This window comes from Bombina bombina, chromosome 5, assembly GCF_027579735.1.
Source record: "Bombina bombina isolate aBomBom1 chromosome 5, aBomBom1.pri, whole genome shotgun sequence".
Classification (NCBI taxonomy): domain Eukaryota; kingdom Metazoa; phylum Chordata; class Amphibia; order Anura; family Bombinatoridae; genus Bombina; species Bombina bombina.
The window spans coordinates 532,400,791-532,418,440 of record NC_069503.1 but is presented as its reverse complement, the minus strand read 5'-3'; positions in this window follow the sequence as shown (position 1 = coordinate 532,418,440).

The window sequence follows — 17,650 nt, the reverse complement described above, 5'->3', positions numbered from 1 at the left end:
GCATTTCCCTTACACAGTGAACAAAGGGAGTAATTCAAAAGCACTTTACTGTAACCTTATGAAACAGCTATTGAATATGTAATTTTTGTGTGACCTGCCAGTTTCTATCCCGAAAACCAGTACTTAACACATGGGGGCCTATTTATTAATGTGCAAGCAGACATGATTCAATATTGCCGCTAGCAGGGGGTGTCAATCAACCCGATCGTATTCGATCGGGTTGATTTCTGTACACCGCCTTAGAGCAGACGGGCAGGTTATGGAGCAGCTTGATAAATATGTCCCATGGCCTTTTTGGTAATTTTTCTGTTGAAAATGGTTTTGCAGCTTTGAGGTTTAATTGCACGGATCCATTTTACATTGTAATCACTTGAAAAACATGACAAGCTAAGCCGGAAAGCAAAAAAAAAAAAAATACTTAGAGCAAATCACAGGTAGATTGTGACTGAACCCTAAGTAAGTATAAAGTGAATTGTTTTGCAGTTATCTGTTTGAAACAATTAGGGAGGGACATATATGTGGCAGGGTTAGCATAGAAAATGAGAGGGGGGGGCAGGAAAAGAGTGTAAACATCTTGCTCGCAGCTTATCATGTATGGTTGCAAAGGGGTTAAAAATATGTGTCCTGTTGAGCGCTGCAGGGAGGGAGCTTAGTTGATATTTGATTATAATGATCCCCCTATTCCTCATACATGTTCTTTACTGCCTGTGTCCTCCTGGCTTCTAATTACTCTGAGGCCGACATCACTGCACAGAGAGAAACATAAGGTGGAGAGAGGGGAACAGCCTGCACTTGACAGCAACACTAGTGCTTATCTGCTTGCAAAGGGAACAAGGGCTCTTCAGATTTATTTAGAGACCAATGATTTACTAATCCTCTAACCTTATCAGTCTACAGCATTGATTAAAATGATCCACTATGAAGCCTACCACAGCTCTATGGTTACACTTTTTAATTTAAAACGTAAAATTTAAAAAAATGAAAGTTTGCAAATGCTGAAAACTGATATTGTGCTAGATGACAAGTGGCACTCTAATGTTAGTGCGCACACAATATTAAAATGTTGCACTTATGCTAATTTGCATGCTGATTACAAGTTGAAAGTAAGCGCATCCTCACAAGGGCAAAATAAATTTGTGCTAGTCAGGTTAGCGCAACTGAAGTCCTCACGCAAAGGGTTAGGGCTAAATAAAAAGTTGCACCAAAAACAACATAAATACATTAAAATAAAGTGTTAAACTCATATAAACGCTATCTAATAAAAACTATTCATATAAATATTAAAATAAAATAACCATAAAGGTTAAAATGTATATGATATTCAACATAGAGATACATACATATTAATGTCTAAATATATGTGTGTATATATATATATATATATGTATTTCTATGCATATATATACAGTATGTATATATACATATATGTACAGTATATATACAAATACCTGAAAAAATGGAAAAAAAATTTTTTTTATTAAATTGTAATATTTAATAAAAGGTCAGATTACGAGTCACAAATGTTTGTGCACAAGCGATAAGGGGTTTATTGCTGGTATTTGTGCTTTTCGGGCTTGTGAACTCAAAATGCAATACTCTATCGTCGGATTTTTGCGCTTTTTGGGTTAGCGTGCGAGGGAAACTGTTTACTTCCAACTCATAATACGAGTCAACGAGATGCACGCAAAAAGCTTACTTCTAGCACAGTTAATGCTCGAGCAGGAGCGTTAATTAGCGCTCCACTTTTAATCTGGCCCAATGTGTTTTACTGTGTATGTATTGTAAATATTTTACATTCCAATGTTCTTGACATAGGGAATTTATTTTTAAATAGATATTCCTATATATATATATGTTAGAAAAAAGGAGGGGCACCTGCGCTAAAAACTCTAACACTTGGTGAGTAATGGCTATTTTTGCAACAATAGTAGTAATAGTGATATATGTGCGTGCTGCCTCTGATACAGTGTACCCGTGTCACTGTTAGGAATGTGGATGAAAAAGAGAAAATCAAAAAGGGCGCACAGCTAGGCACTAGAATAAAAATTGACTATTAGTAAAGTAGGTATGTAGTTTTCAGACCTATGTGGTTATAGTAACAGGATAATAAAAATAATAATAATAATAATGTCCTTGGATTGTTATTGTATTCTAAAGAGTTCAGTAATGTGCTTTAGAATATTCGACACTTCTTTGTCTGAGGTGAGTGGATTTGTGCTTACCAGAGGTAACCTCAATCATATGAGGTAAGTTGTAGACTTGTCTGGGTTAGAGATGTTTCTTTGGCTCTTGTCCAGTCGATTTTGCTTTGTTCTTTGCTGTAGGAATCTTTCCTTTGTTGAAACCCTTTGGGATCTTTGTTTCCAGGTGGCTCCTGGCAGCAGTATGTTGTTTTGAATGAAAATCTTGGACTCTCTTGTATCGTTTGTTGAAAGGCAATGGAAAATCCTGGACTCTCTTTTTCTTCTTGGTGATGAGAATCTGGGTTGTCTCAGGTGTTCATATCGATTGAGATGGAATAAGAAAAGAAAACAAGAACATAGTGTGATAACGTTTAAATAAAAAAGCTCTTTTTAATTAGAACTAAGTAAATGTGCTTACATCAAATGCCCTCAATCAGAGTATGAGGTAAGTAATAGACATTGATTAAGTATTTCGATCTCCTGGTCAGTGCTCTGGTTGGCTGCAGTACAAAGATTGCCCAATGCAGTATTTGAATTTAAAATACAGTTCAGCCTGCTTGTGGGACACTAATGGCTGTATGCTTAATGTGGTTCTTTTAAACAGCTTAACCTGCTGGCCGTAATTTGTGGTTAATAAGACCAATACGTTTATAATGCTGTTAGGCTAAAAAGCCTCTGTTGGCAGTTGGTAAGTTCAAATTGTGCGTATAATATGCTCACAGAGGCATATGTATAAGGAAGGGTACAGTCGCTCAACAAGTCCTGTTACCCGTTGTGTTAAATATGATGCCGTGCCGCAATGTAGCAAAAGGATGTCCGCCCACCTTAAGATAATCCTTACGCGTTTCGAAGTGATCAGTCACTTCTTCATCAGAGGAAAAAATTCCACTTTTTTCCTCTGATGAAGAAGTGACTGATCACTTCGAAACGCGTAAGGATTATCTTAAGGTGGGCGGACATCCTTTTGCTACATTGCGGCACGGCATCATATTTAACACAACGGGTAACAGGACTTGTTGAGCGACTGTACCCTTCCTTATACATATGCCTCTGTGAGCATATTATACGCACAATTTGAACTTACCAACTGCCAACAGAGGCTTTTTAGCCTAACAGCATTATAAACGTATTGGTCTTATTAACCACAAATTACGGCCAGCAGGTTAAACTGTTTAAAAGAACCACATTAAGCATACAGCCATTAGTGTCCCACAAGCAGGCTGAACTGTATTTTAAATTCAAATACTGCATTGGGCAATCTTTGTACTGCAGCCAACCAGAGCACTGACCAGGAGATCGAAATACTTAATCAATGTCTATTACTTACCTCATACTCTGATTGAGGGCATTTGATGTAAGCACATTTACTTAGTTCTAATTAAAAAGAGCTTTTTTATTTAAACGTTATCACACTATGTTCTTGTTTTCTTTTCTTATTCCATCTCAATCGATATGAACACCTGAGACAACCCAGATTCTCATCACCAAGAAGAAAAAGAGAGTCCAGGATTTTCCATTGCCTTTCAACAAACGATACAAGAGAGTCCAAGATTTTCATTCAAAACAACATACTGCTGCCAGGAGCCACCTGGAAACAAAGATCCCAAAGGGTTTCAACAAAGGAAAGATTCCTACAGCAAAGAACAAAGCAAAATCGACTGGACAAGAGCCAAAGAAACATCTCTAACCCAGACAAGTCTACAACTTACCTCATATGATTGAGGTTACCTCTGGTAAGCACAAATCCACTCACCTCAGACAAAGAAGTGTCGAATATTCTAAAGCACATTACTGAACTCTTTAGAATACAATAACAATCCAAGGACATTATTATTATTATTATTTTTATTATCCTGTTACTATAACCACATAGGTCTGAAAACTACATACCTACTTTACTAATAGTCAATTTTTATTCTAGTGCCTAGCTGTGCGCCCTTTTTGATTTTCTCTTTTTCATCCACTATATATATATATATATATATATATATATATATATATATATATATATATATATATATACATACAGTATATATATATATATATATATACATACAGTATATATATATATATATATATATGTACAGTATATACCTATATATATTCATGAAGATATATAAGTATAGATATATATTTTACAAAAAATACATCAGATATATATAGCAATATCTATTAAAATAAAAAGACCATTTCTTCTTAATGAAGAACTTTGAAATGTAAAACATTTATAACCACCTTTGTGTTAGCATTGTAGGTTAAACACGGTATTGGGCAAGAGCGCAAGCAATAAGTGTTAGGATACTTCCCAGTTTGCTTGTTTTAATTGAAGTCTGTGGGAAGAAAACAGCGTGGTTACGATAGTTGAAATCCTCAAGTTAACACATGTCAGCTTTTGGTTGTGCTCAAACCTTTCAACCTGTCCTACTTGTAACTTTAGCACTTTTGCCAGCGATAAATGTTTACTTCTGGTTGTGTTTGTGGCCCTAAATAAATGCTAAATAGAATTATACATTCAAAGCAAAAAACAATATGCAGATGTATTTTTTAAAGGTGTATCAGTTGTTTAACCCTTTGAGTGCTTTGCCCTTTCCCACCTGGGTGCTAAGCTTTTTTCAGAGTATTTTATAATTTTTTAATTTATTTGAAAAAAAAATGTTTAACTTTTTTTTTTCTTCTTTCAGATCCCCAAGAAATACACTGTTGGAAAGTTTAGGCGATTACCATTCCAAAGGTGGGTCTTGGGGGTCTGTAGCTGCTTAGATGCCTGAGATACAGACTTCTAAGCAGCATGTCCCCTGCACCTATACTTAACATTGTTAAGTATAAATAAAGTTGCGCGGTGACGTCATCACGTCATTGCGGGTGATGTCACCACGCATAACGTGAAGCCCCGGCGATCCCTGTCACTATGCAGGCCCGATCACCGGGGTAGGTGCGGGTGGGAGCCCCCAGATCTCCCTCAAGGTGGGAGAGTGCTAGTGACGGCTCTGAGCTGTCTTAAGCACCTGACTGAGAGAATTTGTAAAGGCTCAGAGCTGTCATTAGCACTCAAGGGGTTAAATACTGAAATAAATCTAAAGCTTTAGGGCCCAATTATCTAAAGCTCTACGCTCTGGCGTTAATATCTAAGATGTCATTTTTGAACTTTGGGGTCCTTCTTAGAATTTTAGAGAGGGACATTTTAGCTTAAGAGCTGTTTATCTAGCTATGCAGTGTTCTGGATGTGAGACACATACATTAAAATATAATGTTGTTGTTTTTTTAATTTCTCTTTATTGGACAGAAAATGAAAGACCATAGTTACCCATTATAGGCATGTCAATACATTCAAAATAATAAACAATTTTAAGACTGACGTATTTAACATACATTTGTGAGACACAGTGAGGCCAAAGAATAGCACAAAACCAAAAGCTTTTAACCATGATGTACCATGCATGTTCATATACTTGTAAAACGAGATTTAGCCAGATTACTAAAATGATATCAAACGCTTTAACAATGAAATACTGTATCTAATAATATCCTTGTGAGCCAAGAAAACACTTTCCGTTTCCTTTTCCAATTCCTGTCCCTTATTTTTATTTTTCCCTTTCTTCTCCCCCTTCTTTTTCTTTCTCCTCCCCCCCACCTATCTCCCTTCCCGTTCCTTTATTCTATCATACTTCAATAGAACAAAATATCCATGGTATTGAGGAGAAAATAAAAAAAAACACAGAAAAAAAGGGAGGGGGGCTAGAGGGAATCCTCCCTTCAATCCTCTCTCACCCGTCCATCTCCACCTCTATCATTCTTTTTGAACAAACCCCTGGACCTCTGTAAGAACTAGTGTTCCATGATCAATCATTATACAATTCACCATTCACCTCTCAGATGAGCATTTAACATATGTTCTGTTTGTAAGAAGGGAGATAGTATATGTTTTTGTTTTGGTGCCTCTGAAGTTTTTATATAACATTCCCATTTTTTTAAGAACTTTGGCAGACGTTGCGTTGTATCCAAATGAGTGTCCTGTTGTTCAATTAGTAAATGTATCCACAACTTGTGAATAAGATGCATTACCCTGGGACTATTCTTCTCTATCCACAAGGACAAAACACAACTTCTAGCCAAAAGAAAAAGCAAAGATAAAGTTGGACATAACTTATTTAAACTAGTATCCCAGTATAGGAAACAAATAATCTCCAAATTAATTATGAGTTTAACATTAAAAGTTTTTAGTAGCCAGTATTGTAGCCTGCCCAAAAAATTCCTAATACTAGGGTAATCATAAAAATAGTAATAAAAGTCTGGGGCAGGTATTGAGCATTTGACACATTGATTACCATTGCCAATCATTATGTTCCAATGTGAAACACGTTAGGGGTGATATAGTCTTGATGTAACATGCAGATTTGAGATTCTCACAGCTGAGAGGACAAGGTGGCTTTTTTAGTCTTTTCTAAACTAGATTTAAAAATTGGGATAGTTATATTTCCAATCCTCAACTTCCACTTTTCTAAGAGGGTCTCTTGTACTTCCAGGGCTTTTTTACCTAACAAAATTTGATAAAGCAGTGTGCTTGAGTAGTGTCCTATTTTGAATGCAATGTGTGTAACCACAAAGGATGAGGAGCTCAAAAAGTTCTAATTTTTATCCTTGAGACTGTTAATGTAATGTCTTGTCTGTAAATAAGCATAGAACTGGGTCCGTGGTATATTAAATTGTGTACTCAGTTCCTGAAAGGATTTGATTTTGTGGGAGGCCTGATCCAGGAAGCACCCAACTGGGTTAAGCCCCTTGACCTCCCAAGTGCGATAAGGTAAGGATTCCGTTCCTGCCGGAAAATCAACATTGCCTACCAAAGGTATATATTTAGGACCGGGTTGAGAGATATTCAAGAGTTTAAAGGATAACTTCCACGCACGCATTGGATCTTTATATAAAATATTATTTTTCACCAATGGTGGTAATTTACCCAAATCAGTGTAAGGTAGAGAGGATACACTAATATGCCCCAGAATTGCTTGCTCTAGGTGTTTATGATAAAAATGTGCTGTGTCTAGTTGCCAATCGATTATTAGTCTAACAAGGATAGCCCAGTTATACAATCTAAAGTCCAGCAGTCCCAAGCCAAGATCAGAATATGAGAGACAGAGTTTTTCCGCCGCTATACGTGTTTTTTGTTTTTCCAAATAAAACGTTAAATAGCTCGATTAAGTGTTAAAAGATCTTTGTCATGAAATAAAAAGGGTAACATGAATAGAGTGTATAAAATACACGATAATGTGATAATTTTAATGGTAGCATTGACCAGCTATCAAGCTGTTGAGAGGCCTGTATGCATTGTCTATGAATATTATGATTATAAGGTTAATTCAGATTATGGTGAAGGATAATACCTAGATAGGTTAAGGACGAGGTAACCACTTTAAAAGGATATGTCATTCTGCAAAGCGGTAGTTTCTTTAGCCATAATATTTCAGATTTAGACATATTTACTTTGTAACCTGAAAAGGTACAAAATATTTCTATAATATCAAGAATTTTGGGAATCGAATTTGAGGGATTATCTACAAATAGCAGCATATAATCTGCATAAAGTGCTAGATGGTGATATGAGTCATTAATATTAATTCCGTGTAAGATTGACGTAGATTATGTGCCAGTAGCACCAGTGCCATATCAAAGAGCAGGGGTGAGAGTATGCAACCTTGTCTGGTTTCTCTTTGTAAGGGGATGTCATCTGAGAAAAACCCATTAGCCACCGGTGCCATATAAATGTTAGCCACCGCCTGTAGAAAAGGGCCCTGGATATTGAAAAGTTCCATAGTGTTCAAAAGATGTTGCCATTCAACGTGATAGAAAGGCCTTCTCTGCATCCAAGGATAACAGGAAGGCCTCCTTAAGCTATCTGGATCAGTTCTATTGGACCAATAATGATTGATTATGTGCAAGACTCTACACAGATTCACCACCGAAGATCTTTCCGAAACTAAACCAGTCTGATCCACGTGTAGAATGTCTGGTAAGAGTGGTTGCAACCTTGAGGCTAAAATTTTCATATATATTTTATAGTCTGAGTTAAGTAAAGATATCGGACCGTATGATTCAGGCAGTGGGGGGTAGTTATCAATGTGTCTACTTTTCCTGCCTTCGCCGGCCCAATACGCCCGCCTAAGCTCGCCTCACATCGCCGCCGCGGACCTGCAAAAATTTGCCTAAGTTATCAAAAAAGCTGTCAAAAAGCTGCGCACCAAGTACGGGGCGATGAGCAGCGGACTGTAAGAGTTATCACTCATCCGATCTCGCTGCTCTTCGGCTTTAAGCACCCACTAAGCACCCACACTATACTGTTCTACCCCCTATACCGGCGCCCCCGGAGCCTCCCGCAACTCAATAAAGTTACTAACCCCTAAACTGCCGCTCCTAGACCCCACCACAACTCTTATAAATGTATTAACCCCTAAACCGCCGCTCCCGGACACCGCTGCCACCTACATTATACCTAGTAACCCCTATCCTGCCCCCCCTATACCGTCGCCCTCTATAATAAAGTTATTAATCCCTATCCTGCTGATCCCGCACCTTGCCGCAACTAAATAAATAGTTTAACCCCTAAACCGCCGCTCCCTGACCCCGCCGCAACCTATATTAAATTTATTAACCCCTATCCTGCCCCCCCTACACCGTCGCCACCTATAATACATTTATTAACCCCTATCCTGCCCCCCACTACACCGCCACCACTGTAATAAAATTATTAACCCCTAAACCTAAGTCTAACACTAACCCTAACACCCCCCCTTACTTAAATATTAATTAAATAAATCTAAATAATATTTCTATTATGAACTAAATTAATCCTATTTAAAACTAAATACTTACCTTTAAAATAAACCCTAATATAGCTACAATATAAATAATAATTATATTGTAGCTATCTTAGGATTTATTTTTATTTTACAGGTAACTTTCAATTTATTTTAACTAGGTACAATAGCTATTAAATAGTTATTAACTATTTAATAGCTTACCTAGCTAAAATAAAGAGAAATTTACCTGTAAAATAAAAACTAACCTAAGTTACAATTACACCTAACACTACACTATACTTAAATAAATTATTCCTATTTAAAACTAAATACTTACCTGTAAAATAAACCCTAAGATAGCTACAATGTAATTAATAATTACATTGTAGCTATCTTAGGATTTAGGCTGTTCCGATCAGCCAATAGAATGCAAGCTCAATCTGATTGGCTGATTGGATCAGACAATCGGATTGAGCTTGCATTCTATTGGCTGATCGGAACAGCCTAAATCCTAAGATAGCTACAATGTAATTAATAATTACATTGTAGCTATCTTAGGATTTAGGCTGTTCCGATCAGCCAATAGAATGCAAGCTCAATCTGATTGGCTGATTGGATCAGCCAATCGGATTGAACTTGAATCTGATTGGCTGATTCAATCAGCCAATCAGATTTTTCCTACCTTAATTCCGATTGGCTGATAGAATCCTATCAGCCAATCGGAATTGAAGGGACGCCATCTTGGATGACGTCCCTTAAAGGAGCCTTCATTCGTCGGTAGTCCGTCGGTAAAGAAGGATGTTCCGCGTCGGTGGGATGAAGATTGAAGACCCAGCTTGGAAGATGACATCGCCGGATAGAAGACTTCTTCAGCGCCCCTTGGAGGATAACTTCTGCCGCTCCGGGTCTCCTCTTCGGTTCCATCGCTGCTCGGCTGAGTGAAGACGACTAAAGGTAGGATGATCTTCAGGGGATTAGTGTTAGGTTATTTTAAGGGGGGTTTGGGTTAGATTAGGGGTATGTGGGTGGTGGGTTTTAATGTTGGGGGGGTTGTATTTTTCCTTTACAGGCAACAGAGCTGAATTCTTTGGGGCATGCCCCCACAAAAGGCCCTTTTAAAGGCTGGTAAGGTAAAAGAGCTTTGAACTTTTTTAATTTAGAATAGGGTAGGGCATTTTTTTATTTTGGGGGGCTTTGTTATTTTATTAGGAGGCTTAGATTAGGTGTAAGTAGCTTAAAATTGTTGTAATATTTTTAAAATGTTTGTAACTTATTTTTTTTATTTTTTGTAACTTAGCTTTTTTTTTTGTACTTTAGTTAGTTTATGTAATTGTATTTAATTGTAGTTATTTGTATTTAATTTATTTAATTAATTTAAAGATAGTGTAGTGTTAGGTTTAATTGTAACTTAGGTTAGGATTTATTTTACAGGTAATTTTGTATTTCTTTTAGCTAGGTAGTTATTAAATAGTTAATAACTATTTAATAACTATTCTAACTAGCTACAATAAATACAAAGTTACCTGTAAAATAAATATAAATCCTAAGATAGCTACAATGTAATTAATAATTACATTGTAGCTATTTTAGGATTTATTTTACAGGTAAGTATTTAGTTTTAAATAGGAATAATTTATTTAAGTATAGTGTAGTGTTAGGTGTAATTGTAACTTAGGTTAGTTTTTATTTTACAGGTAAATTTCTCTTTATTTTAGCTAGGTAGTTATTAAATAGTTAATAACTATTTAATAACTATTCTAACTAGCTACAATAAATACAAAGTTACCTGTAAAATAAATATAAATCCTAAGATAGCTACAATGTAATTATTAATTACATTGTAGCTATCTTAGGGTTTATTTTACAGGTAAGTATTTAGTTTTAAATAGGAATAATTTATTTAAGTATAGTGTAGTGTTAGGTGTAATTGTAACTTAGGTTAGTTTTTATTTTACAGGTAAATTTCTCTTTATTTTAGCTAGGTAAGCTATTAAATAGTTAATAACTATTTAATAGCTATTGTACCTAGTTAAAATAAATTGAAAGTTACCTGTAAAATAAAAATAAATCCTAAGATAGCTACAATATAATTATTATTTATATTGTTGCTATATTAGGGTTTATTTTAAAGGTAAGTATTTAGTTTTAAATAGGATTAATTTAGTTAATAATAGAAATATTATTTAGATTTATTTAATTAATATTTAAGTTAGGGGGGTGTTAGGGTTAGTGTTAGACTTAGGTTTAGGGGTTAATAAATTTATTACAGTGGCGGCAGTGTAGGGGGGGGGCAGGATAGGGGTTAATAAATGTATTATAGGTGGCGACGGTGTAGGGGGGGCAGGATAGGGGTTAATAAATTTAATATAGGTTGCGGGGGTCCGGGAGCAGCGGTTTAGGGGTTAAACTATTTATTTAGTTGCGGCGAGGTGCGGGATCGGCAGGATAGGGGTTAATAACGTTATTATAGAGGGCGGCGGTATAGGGGGGGCAGGATAGGGGTTACTAGGTATAATTTAGGTGGCGGTGGGCTCCGGGAGCGGCGGTTTAGGGGTTAATATGTATAGAGTAGCTTGCGGTGGGCTCCGGGAGCGGCGGTTTAGGGGTTAACATATTTATTATAGTGTCGGTGGGCTCCGGGAGCGGCGGTTTAGGGGGTAATAACTTTATTTAGTTGCGGCGGTGTAGGGGGACAGATTAGTGGTGTTTAGACTCGGGGTACATGTTAGGGTGTTAGGTGCAGACATCTTCCATAGGAATCAATGGGATGTCTGGCAGCAGCGAACTTGTACTTTCGCTATGGTCAGACTCCCATTGATTCCTAAGGGATCCGCCGCCTCCAGGGTGGCGGATTGCAAACCAGATACGCTGGGCCGGAAAAGTGCCGAGCGTACCTGCTAGTTTTTTGATAACTAGCAAAAGTAGTCAGATTGTGCTGCACTTGTGTGCAGAACATCTGGAGTGACGTAAGAATCGATCTGTGTCGGACTGAGTCCGGCGGATCGAAGTTTATGTCACAAAATTCTACTTTTGCCGGTCTCTAGCCTTTGATAACTAAGAGAATTCCAGTGTATTTGAGGTTGACGGCTTGATAACTAGGCCCCATGGTGTGTTCTTTACCTGATTTAGGAATAAGTGTGATGTTGGATGAGGAAAAGCTTGCAGAAGGAATAACTTTATCTACAAAGTATATATTAAACAATTTCAATAAGAGTACCGATACCTGGGGTTGTAGAATTTTATACAATTCGATTGGAAGGCCATCAGGCCCAGCAGTTTTCTCCATGGAAAGAGATGATATTGTGTTATTTAGTTCTTCTATAGTAATGGGAGAGTTTAAATGAGATAATTGCTCTTATGTTATCTGAGGTAATTTAATGTTTTCCCAAAAAGAAGCACAGCTAGTAGAGTTAATATCCGATTGTCTAGTATATAATTGTTTATAATAGTCTTCAAAACATTTAAGAATGTCCTGAATTTTAGTAAGAGTTTTCCCCTTGTGAGAGATGGAAGCTATGTTTTTCCTAGTAAATCTTTTATTTACCAAGGAGGCCATGAGTCTACCTGATTTGTTTCCATAACGTAAATATATAGAGTTTCTCTTAAGAAGGCCCTGAGTAGCTTGGCGTTCCAAGAATGAATCTAAGGACGTCTTTGCTGTCACATAGAGATTAAAGTGAAAAGTAGTTTTAGTTTCACGAAACGTCTAATACACATCTGCTACATCTTTGCTCAAGAAATAAAAACTGTTTGTATGTTCTGACGCATGTGTGCTACGTAAGAAACTATATTACCCGTTAAAACCGATTTGGCCATTTCCCAGAGCAGTTCCGGTGTAGAGCTATGTTCTTTATTATCGGTAATAAAAGCCGTCCATGCATGCGAGAGAAATTTGCAAAAAGAGTCTGATCTATATAGATGAGCAGGAAACCTTAGTGTGTTTCTATTCGAGATTGGGCCCTTTAAAAGTCAACACCAACTCGACCGGAGCATGGTCTGATAAAAGAACACCATGAATCTTATCCGAATGTACATTGGGAATTAGAGCATCAGATATTAGAAACATGTCTATATGCGAGCATGAGGCCTTAGCCTTTGATACACACCTAAAATAACTATTAGTAGGATGTCTTCATCTCCAAATATCATTGGCCAAAAGGTCAGAAAAAAAGTTTATAGAAAATTAGTTTTTCAAATGTGCCTATAGAACTGTCGCCACGTTTTTGAGAGCCCCCCGAACCAGCCACCCTATAACACAGTGAATTCGGGGTTAAATTAAAGTTGCCCTCAATAATCATCTGTGAACCCAAAAATGGCATCATTATTTGAGTAAAATTGTACCAAAAGTATTTGTCTTTCTTATTTGGAGCATATACGTTGCACAAGGTGTATGTACGTGTCTCTATCTTAGCTTGAACAATTAGATACCCGCCCTCTGGAGTTTTTAAATTGCAAAAGATTTTCTCTTCCCAAAAAGAATAGCCAGACCTCTACTTCATTTTGTGTGGGATACATATTGGAGCTCACTCACCCAATCACTCCTCAATTTATCATGCTCTTTATCATTGAGGTGCGTTTCCTGTAACATGGCTACATCTGTATTCAACCTACGCATATGTGTCAAAATTGCTTTTCTTTTAATCGGGGAATTAATTCCACCATTATTCCATGAGCAAAATCTAAGTGTCATGTCTATTTAGTCATAGAGTATGATCGAGGAGGGGGGGGGATGAAGCGGGAGAGAGAAATATAGACTAGAAAGCTTAGGGTGGCGATCAGGTATAAAATTACATTTTTGACCACAAAAGAATATGTAAGGACTAATTGTCCAACGATTACATGAGCAAACCCACAGCTTTCCCAAAAATTCAGAATAAGATCTGTGTTCTTTATAAAAATACCTCAGAACACAACTTTTAAAGTCCAAAACTACATTCCAGACAGTATTCAATAATAATAAACCCAAAATTAAACAAACATATTGTACCATAAACATTTCTAAACTTAGTATAAGACCTTAGAGAAACCCCCGCACTGAGGGGGAATAGTTTAATCAAATTAGCTTCTTAATAATGAACCCTGTCAACCTGGTTCTGTCTCTGCAGAATTGTTAGGTAAGTGTCTAGGTGATGTTGCTGTAGATTTAAGAAATGATCTTACCTCACCGGGTGAATCAAACAACCTGGGGCCTGATGTTGTGAGTAGTTTTAATTTTGCTGGATAGAGCAAGTACACCTTATGACCCTCTATCTTGTGAGCAGTGCATATAGGGGAGAATTCTCTGCTGCGTTTCATTAATTCTACCAAATAATCTTGAAATTTTAACGTTGTTATACATCACAGCAGGGTTATACATCACAGCAGGGGTTGAGCGATATGCTCTTAAAACAGATATTTTCATTTGGAAATGTAGAAATTTAACCATTACCTGACGATGTGAGTTACCTCTATCAGCATACCTTTCTGGTCCAATTCTATGGGCCCTTTTAACACTCCCCTTAAAAAGGGATACCTCTAAACCCAGTAGAGTAGGGAGAGTAGTCTCCACAAAATCAAGAAGCTCATTATTTTTTACAGCCTCTGGTATACCCACCAGATGCAAATTATTGCACCTGGACCTGTTCTCAAGATTATCTAGACGCTGATGTAGTATAATATTTTGATGATTTAGATCTTCCAGCTTTTTAGAATTAGTAACACTCACATCCTCCAATTCGAAGACCCTCTCCTCTACCTCAAGCATTCTAGCTGAAAATTGTTTTAAGGTCACCAGAAATACTGTCTACACCTTTTTGAAGACTTTCTATTTTTGGTAGGAAAAGTGAAGTTATTTGTTGAACTATAATGTGCGTCTCACTCGTGTTTACATTCGTACCTGGGGAGGCAGGCTGCGCAGTGACCTGCATTTCAGGGACTTGTTTTGCCCTTCTATCACTAGTTTTACCTTTTGAGGCCATCTTGGATGAATCCAGATATTTATCCATACAGGTCACTGCACAATCCGCACCATAACCTGAATATTCAAAACAATTTATCTTTGAAGGTAACCCAAACCCTGACAGAAAAGGGAGAAAGATACCAACAGTGATGATACACTAATGTAGATATCTGTAATCTCTGAAGAGATTTACCCAAACCTCTGTAAGCAGTGAGACTATTGATCAGAAGTTAGCAATCTAGGTATAATCTATTCTTCTTTACACAACCTGTAAGTTTCAGAGAAATAGGTGATATATTAGTATTGGAAACGTTTCAATGTAGTGCAACCTAGGGCCACATTGCAACTGTAGAGTCGAAGTTTGTGCATAACAGTGAGAAGCAAAAGTCACAAGTGAGTAATCCTCAATTTGCTGGTATTACAGTGGAGTACAATAAAGTCATTCTTGAAAGCGTCCAATTTAGGTGTCCTGTACAGACAATCTTACCACTCTTCAATATGAATCACTTAGAAGCTGATTATATGACTTGCCCCTTTTAAAGGTAATACGGAGCAAAGAAGGAAAATATATATGCCCAAGGTGCGGTTGTTAAATTACCTTGATGTACAAGTATGTTGCTGAGATGACTATGGCCTCCAATTTTTTAACTGCGGAGTGAATATTCAGGGCCTGCGTCGGTGTCCTATAATACAGTCGAGGTATAGCACCAGGGCTATGGGGAGATGATGTGCTTGTGTCGTATGTAGTATGATAGAAACACTATCTCACCTACAGCAATATGTGCAGTCACTTCAAATCCAAGGAACTCTTCTGCAGCGTCACAAGTCAATGTGCTCCTTTGTGAGTCAATGCGTGTCCAACACGCCAGCCAGTAATCCTCCACACCCCACTGAGTTCACTGAAGTACTGAGCCGTTCCTCGTCCAGACAGAGATCTTGCAAGAGTAGTGGAGTGTGAGCCGTCGCATAGCCAAAGATGTGGTGTTAACTACAAGTGCGTCAGTTTCTAAGATGGCGGCCGTCCGTTTTTCCCGCTTTAGGGTAGTAAGAGTAGCCGCAGTATGTGTAACTGGGGAGAGTTCCTAATGCCCCAAAAACATATTAATCCGTGTACCTCCGACAGTCACCCGGCTTGGCAGACAGATCCAAATTTGGTGATTATGATCTGAGCGCTCATGGTAGCACTACATCTTTGCTTTTCGTTCCGGTGAGGGAAGGATGTTTCTTCTCCTGCGCTACTTATGTTCCAGACATCTTCAGTGTAAGGTAGAATACGCTTTTAGGCATATGCTTTCCAGAAGAAAGGATATTTAATCCTATTGTGTACAATTGCGAAGCAGAGTTCACTCAGATTGCTGCAGCACCTTAACCCGCCCACCGGAAGTCTCCATTAAAATATAATGTTAATAAAAAGCCTCTCAAAAAAAAATTTGGTGTGATTTCTTTCCATTGTGGCAAGTTTTTGAACATTAGGACTTAAGTGTCAATAAAGAAATGGCTGCCACAATGTTTTAACCTTGGATTCTTTTTCTGCTGAGTCCAATTAGCCACAATTATAAATGGGCCACTAGATTTTGCAACCAATCAATGTTTGGAATATAGCAGGGTTAAAAGGGACATGAAACCCAAATTTTTTTTTTTCATGATTCAGATAGAGAATACAATTTTAAACAACTTTCTAATTTACTTCTATTATCTAATTTGTTTCATTCTCTTGCTATCATTTGTTGAAGGAGCAGCAATGCACTAATGGTTTCTAACTGAACATGTATGAGCCAATCACAATCAATATATGTATGCAGCCACCAATCAACAGCTAGAATCTAGGTTCTCTGCTGCTCCTGAGCTTGCCAAGGTACACCTTTCAGCAAAGGATAACAAGAGAAGGAAGCAAATTAAATAATAGAAGTAAATTGAAAAGTTGTTTAAAATTGTATTCTCTATCTGAATCATGCAAGAAAAATTTTGGGTTTCATGTCCCTTTAAGTCTGAAGTCTGCACTTATACTTTTAACAGGCATTGGAAACCTCACTTTTTAATTACATTAAAAGGGGACAAACATTATTTTTTTTCACTAATAAACATTTTATATAACAAACTCAATGTACTGAATGCCCCTTTAACGTACTGTATATCCACATGATGATACCTTGAAGTGTGTGCAGTATGTTGCCTCAGGTTACTGCACTCATCATAGGGACTTTCATGTTAGCAGTAAGGGCAGGACCTGACTATTATATGGACATGGCTATGTTTAAAGCATTGTTGGTCAGTACTTTATTCCTAAGTAGAAAAATAGTCCCAAAATAAGCAATATACATATAAAAAGTATAAACTTTATTACATTGTATTAAAATTAAAAATGATCAAAAGATAGGTAAGTATAAAGACAGGGAAACCAGACATGGACCTGTTGCTCAGGATATGGATATGGCTGCACCTCACTGATGAGGCCCACACTAGGCTGAAACGTACATCTGGGGTTTTGCCGTTTCTCTTGTTCAAGGAAGGATTGCATGGTATTTCGGGACTGGACTGTTTAGTCAGGAGCAAACTGATATACTACAGGAAATTCTTCTCTCTGAAAACCACATGTTGATCAAAAAGATACTGCTCTTAGGGTGGTAATTAGCCATTGAACAAGCTATTATGTTGTTGTTCGTTCCCAGGTAGAGCGCTTCTCTGTTTTTGTTTAAGGGTCTAATGTATGCCTGTCTCCACTTAGGAGTTTGGGA